At 36.6% G+C, this 6,258-nt stretch overlaps 1 long non-coding RNA gene across 1 annotated transcript; it reads left to right on the forward strand.

Moving 5' to 3' along the window:
* The first annotated feature begins 749 nt into the window (after positions 1 to 749).
* LOC108641190 lies at positions 750 to 1,171 on the forward strand. Its single transcript, XR_001921815.1, has 3 exons — positions 750 to 831; positions 950 to 1,000; positions 1,085 to 1,171. It is a non-coding gene; the product is annotated as an uncharacterized LOC108641190 (long non-coding RNA).
* The last annotated feature ends 5,087 nt before the right edge of the window (positions 1,172 to 6,258 follow it).

Genomic DNA, 6,258 nt, shown 5'->3' on the forward strand with positions numbered 1-6,258 from the left:
CGCCTCAGGGAGAAAGGATGTGTGCTTCAAGGCTGGGTTTCAACCGAGGACACAGCATCTCACCTGCATACAGAGGGGCTTTGCTGTATTATATCTCTGTGTACACATATCATGGTGCATTCTGGTTTGAGATCAGGCTTGTACCCTAGGCTCTTGCAGGGCTGGTGTATCTCAGAGGTAAACACTTTTTATCATGAAATACAGGTAATTGGATGGCTTCAACACTGAACAGACAGCTGTGTATTTAAATGTGACCTTATACCCAGTCAGTTCATAACCTGCATTTTGAATACGGTATTTAGGTAAATGTTTCACTGAGCTTGAGGAATTGTTAAAACCGACACCACAAGGGTATGCTAATATAATTAGATGCCTTGCAGTGTATTTGGCCTTGTTTGGGCTCAGTTGCAGTTCAACCAGATGCAAAAATCTGTAGACAGTAACTTGTATGCTACTGAAACAAGCCTAGCTGGGCAAAGGTGAGATCCACATGTCGAAGGTCGTGGTAGAGGCAGCTGCCAGAAGATTTGCCAGTGAGACTTCGTATTTCCAGCTGAGAGAGGACCTTGGAGGAGGCTTCAAAGCAGTAAGTACAACTGGACATGTCCATGAGAACTTGGCTGCTGGGGTGGGGTTTTTTTATTAGTAGGAGGTTGTTCACTGTGTGTTGAAGTTATATTGCTACAGGAGGAGAGGCTCCAAATGCCCAATCTGCACCACATTTATGCAGCTGGAGTGAATCAGTGTTACTTTGTCCTTTTCCTGCTTGAAGGTGCTGTGTAGATGTCAAGTCCCATTCAGTAAATGATGCAAGGATTTGGAAAGCAGAAGGTAAGTATCTCAATAAATGCTCCATGACAACAGTGTGCTTGTGATGTATATTACAATTGTATAGAAAAATCAATGTTTTTGACAGTGAACTAAATCTTTCTGTGTCCTCTATGCCTAGAACGGGTAGAGATGGTGCCCTGCCAGTAATTGCTGGAAGCGGAGGAGAAGGGTAAGCAGTGTGGAAAAATTGGCAATGCTCTGTGTAGAGCACTGAGTTATTTTTTCATGAGCTTCCTTTTCTTTTCTTTTGCAGGAGCGGTAGGATATTGGCACGTGGAGAAGTGCAGAGATATTCCTACTCTGGCTGATTGTTTTTAATAAAGTTATTTTTATAGTAATTGAAAATTGTCTCATGATCCCCTTTCCTGCATCAATTTATCCTCGTTTCGTACGTGTCTCTGCTGAAAAATGCTGTTTATCCAGTTGCCAAACGCAGGAGCCCAACAGTTTTCTGGGAAACGAGTGTGAGCAGCAGAAAAGAAGTGGGGGGAAACAAGTACTGTGTATGAGCGTGGAGGTATTGTTTTTGTATGCTCAATTCTTAACAACAGTTATGATAATCACAGAATCGCAAACTGTTGCATGCAGATGACATCAAAAAAGATAACTTTTTTGTTGACCACTGCTGACTTTTCTTCTTTGAACGGTTAAATAAATCACCATGAGGTATTTTCATGTGGTATGAATTCAGAATTTTCAGACACCATTTGGACCATGTTTGTATAATTTACTCACTACAGTTACTTTTATTTCATCAGTTATCCAGTAATTCTCATATGAATTGATGTAATCCTTTTTTTTATTTTTATGATAAATTAATTAATTTACCATGCCTGCATTAGCAAGTAAACTCTATTGTAATATAGTATTTCTCTATGGTTATTCTTTTACATCTCTTGGTAATTCTGCATTTAACATTCAAATTGAAAGGAAAATCAAAATGGAAATATAAAATAATAACCTGGTAATGGAGGAACATAAAATGGGACAGTGTTTAAGTTTTCATCAGAATTAACTGAAACAATTTAGGGTCCTTGCTGTTTGATAGCAAACTACAAAGTAACAGAGAAGAGCTAGACAAAATTAATTAGACCAAGCAGTTTACAGGAGATGAGAGTGAGAGAAAAGCAGTTTATTTGCAATTAAGAGTGATAATACTTCTATTAGTAGTTTCACACACATTGCTGTTAACTGCTGGGACTGTAAGTTGTTTCTGTCATTGAAATGACGACCTTGGTCGCCAGAAGTAATGAAAAGAAGATGGAGTTAAATCTTCTGCAGAAGTTCCATGTGGCAGTGCCCTGCCTAGGCCTGGCCTCCATCGTTTTGGTGACCAGCAGCACTTGCAGCCACCTTGCCAGGCCACTGTGCCATAAGGAGGGTAAAGCTCTTCAGTGCTGTAAAGACTTGAGTGTCTCAGTGCAAGCCAGGAACATTTAAAATTGATGCCTACAAAGACTTTGGGTGTTTTCAGAGTATTAGTTGACTGTAAATTTTGAGAATTGAAGTGTTGAACTTAATAAGACTTGCTTTTGTCTTGCTCGTGATTTCTCGCTGAAACACATGGAAATCAGTGGATATTACGATAATATTTGTGTTATTTCTAATGTAATTTACATAACCTGAAATCAGGACCAAGCATGTGACTATATTCACATATGAAATGAGCCTGTCCTTTTCCTGTTTGGCTCCAAATCATCTAAATCTAAAAGAACAGGTAACTCTCTCAACAGTAGTTACACAACTGAGTCTGTATAAGTAATATTGTGCAATTGTGCAAAGCTAGGAATATCTTCCTTTCCTCGCTTGAACTTTCTTCTGCTTCCTACCTTTTCTCTTTTGTACCCTCTTGATTGTTTTCTTTTTTTCTATACCTCTGTGAACTTTCCTTTTCTGTTGGTTTCATAAATCTGCTGATCAATGAACTTACTCTGTTTAAGTGTGTTGCTGTTTACAGGAGAAACTACAAATCAGTTGTATCACAACTGCTCTATTTGGCTTTAATGGAGAGTACAGCATGCACACACTGAAGTTTATTCATTTGTAATTATGATGTTCCCTCCTGTACCCAGAAGTGATGCAGCATTTGAAAAATGGAAGTCACAATATAAACTAAGTTGCTCAGCTCATAAAATAGGAATGTTCAGAAAATGAATACAGCAGTGTTAAATACAGTTAATCAACTCTGAAAAAAACCAAAAATATGTTTTTATCACTATAATTTGTACTTGCACGGGATATTAATGAAAAATACCAGATACCTTGCTGTCTGTATTTATTCTACACTGTGCTTATTACTCTCATTCAACTAATTTAAATTTGTTTTCAAGATAAGGACAATTTACTCCTGAGGAGGGAAGTTTAGATGTCTTCTGTGCTGTATTTTTATTTGAGTCTGCAGAGTCTGTGCATTGAATATAAGGCCAGCTAGGCCGGAGATTTTGTACATCGCAGTGGATTGACAGGGTAGACCTGTAAAATTGTTGAACTATAAATAGTTACATGGAGTGCATTGTTAGGATGTGTAACATAAAAAGATAAGACTTTATTAAATTCAAATTAATAATCTGCCTCAGAATAGCACTGTGACTTCTGTCGATTTTTGCTGCATGAAATTTTTTTATGCTTCTGTACTTTAGGTAATGGACTTAAGTCAAAAAGAAGAAAGTGGCCTTGGTTAAGTGTTTGTTAAATGAATGATGCAGAGAAAATCACCAAAACAATTAAACATATTATTTCAGTAATTTTTTTTCCTTGTAAATCTCTCTAGTGTGCTTTTAAAATTTCTCTTGCCCATTGGAAAGTCTCTTTTCAAGGTAAGGTAGTACCGGGGCATCTCATTCTTTCAGTTAGTGACTCTTGTCTTGAAATAAGATGGCTGATCATTGGTGGGAGAAGGTGAGTGAGTCCTCTAAAAATCCTACAGAAACAAATCAAACCCTATTAAATTAATTTATTCCATAAAGTGACTTAAAAATGAACTGGAGAGAAAAAGTAGATGTAATTGTCCTAAGTTATGTTATTTCTTTGAATTTAAATAGGTATTGATGTGGGGTTTTTTTCCAAAAATTACTTATTTTAAGCTACATGTTCTAGTCAAGATTTTGTTCCAATAAAACTATGAAAAACTATTCAATAAAACCTCAGGAAAAATGTAGATATTCTATTACTTATTTTTTGCTGAATAAAACTGGCAATTTGAGAGAACTACGCTGGATGGTCAATATCTTACTTGTCAGTGTTGGGTCAAAGTTTATTATTTGACTCTGATGCAATTGGTGTGGATAGAGGACATCTGAAAAACAATTAAAATGTATGCCTTGGTGTCGATGCTGTTTAATTGAACTTTTATGGCAGGTGTTGTTCTGCACAAGGGGTGAGTAATGTAATACCATTGTCTTGCTTTTTCGAGTGATTTGTAATTTTTTCTATATCTTTTAATAGTTGGTAGTATTCATGTATCAGCTATTTTTATCTTTTCATTGCCTCAATACCTTTATGGCTTGGATTTAGCATCTGTAGGCCATGAATCAGTTTGGTGATCATCCTGTTCGGTCTGTTCATTCGTGTGCAGTGAAAATCTAACAGTCCTTGTGCAAAGAAAATTCAGAATCACCTATAAGTTTGCAGCTGTAACTCTTATTGTGACAAATGCCTTGTGAATTCAGTATTGAAATGTGCTTTTCAAATACCTTACTGCATGTCCAGCCTGGATTCCTGGATTCTGGTAGTTCTAGTTTACCATCTCACCTGTGAAGCAAAACTGGGACATAGCCTTTTCTCCTTTTTGGTACTGTGAAGAATGTGATGGGAAAACAGTTCACTTTTTAAGAAGCCTATTCCCTGCCTACCTGCACCCCAAAATATGCTCCATTTCATTAATTCCTTTTTCAAGTTAATTTCTAGAGTTTCTTCTCTCAATACAGTATGTTAATAAAAATTCATGAAAATAGCAATACGTGATTCACTTGTCTGGGAATTATCTTCCCATAAATACTTCCCATGATGTAACATTACTGTTTTCTCCCATTCTATACTCCTTATTCTTTATGGTGCCAAGGTGTGTACCATCAGTCATTTCATTATCCTTTAGTCATCTTTATTGCTTGCTGAGACTCTTTGATATCTTCATCTTATCCTTCTTTCTTTTGTTCTCAATGTTCTAAAAGATATTGATGCTCGTGTTGATAGCAGAGCTGTGCTGATAGACCTGCTTGCAAGGTCTTCTGCTGCTCAGAGGAGTCTGTTCCTCACTGTCATTACTCCTGTGTCACTGTTGTAGAGAATAGCTGTTTACCTGTTTACTTCCTTTAGGTGTTTTTCCTTTTCTATTTCATTGTTTAACACATCTCTGTTTGCAGCCATCTCTTACTCCCTGATTATTTTGGTATCACTATTCCTTCTGCTTTTGAAGCTATCTTTTTTTCCTTAAAAAAGTCTGTAATGTTAAATTTTCTGAATTATTCATAAGGCCATATATGAATACCTGCATCTATTATTCAGATCTTCTTATTTCTTTTATGCTAGAGCCTAAAACCTCTTTTATAATTCAGTAATAAATGAGAGCCTTCAGTTTGTTCAGAGTTCTTTTTGCTGACCTTATATTTATCTCCAAGGTCTCAACTGTCTTTTAATTAATTGTGTGGAGCCCTGTAGTGCAAGGAGCTACAGACTTGTTAAAATAATTTAGAGTATCCTTCCCTCTTTGCTATCTCTGTCTTTATGCACTAGCCTACCTGTGCAATATGTTTGAAGTGGTTCTTGGTCTAGAATATATTATTTACTAGCTATTCTATATAATTTACTAGCATACAAATATTTTTCTCCAATTCTTAATCTTTTATCTGAGAATATTACTTGACAGTTATTTCCATTTTACCTTTAAAGAGGTGCTAATTTAATTACAAAAAGGTTTATTTTGCTTTAAGCCACTTGCTCCACGTTCTTTTTTATTTCTTTTTTATTTCTGTTCCCCATTGTCTGAAACTTCTGTCCTGTAGTGCAGTAGTTGGTGTGCCTGTGAGCTCCCCACCTACTTAAAAAAAAGTATTTCTAGAATGGATGTCACAGAACCACTGAACGATTCAGAGTGGAATGTGAGCACCTGAAGGTCTCTGATGCTCAGAGCAGGGTCAGCTCAGGTGCCACCAGGCTGCTCAGCACTTTATCCAGCTTAATCTTTAAAAACCTGGGACTGCATGACTTTTCTAGGCAGCCTGTTCCAATGCTTGACTGTTCTAATGGGAAAAGGTTTTCTTTATATCGAGACAAAAGTCTCGATTTGTTATTTGTCTAGAAATATATGTGCTTGTCTGGAGTAATATATTTTCTGCCACTTGATGCTTTGTAATTCAGACAAATAGTTGCTTATTGATACTCAATTCTCTGCTTATTTACAATGTTGTGCTCTTGGTAGGTAAAAAAGAA

This window comes from Manacus vitellinus, unplaced genomic scaffold, assembly GCF_001715985.3.
Source record: "Manacus vitellinus isolate BGI_N305 unplaced genomic scaffold, ASM171598v3 scaffold_54_pilon, whole genome shotgun sequence".
In the NCBI taxonomy this organism is placed as follows: domain Eukaryota; kingdom Metazoa; phylum Chordata; class Aves; order Passeriformes; family Pipridae; genus Manacus; species Manacus vitellinus.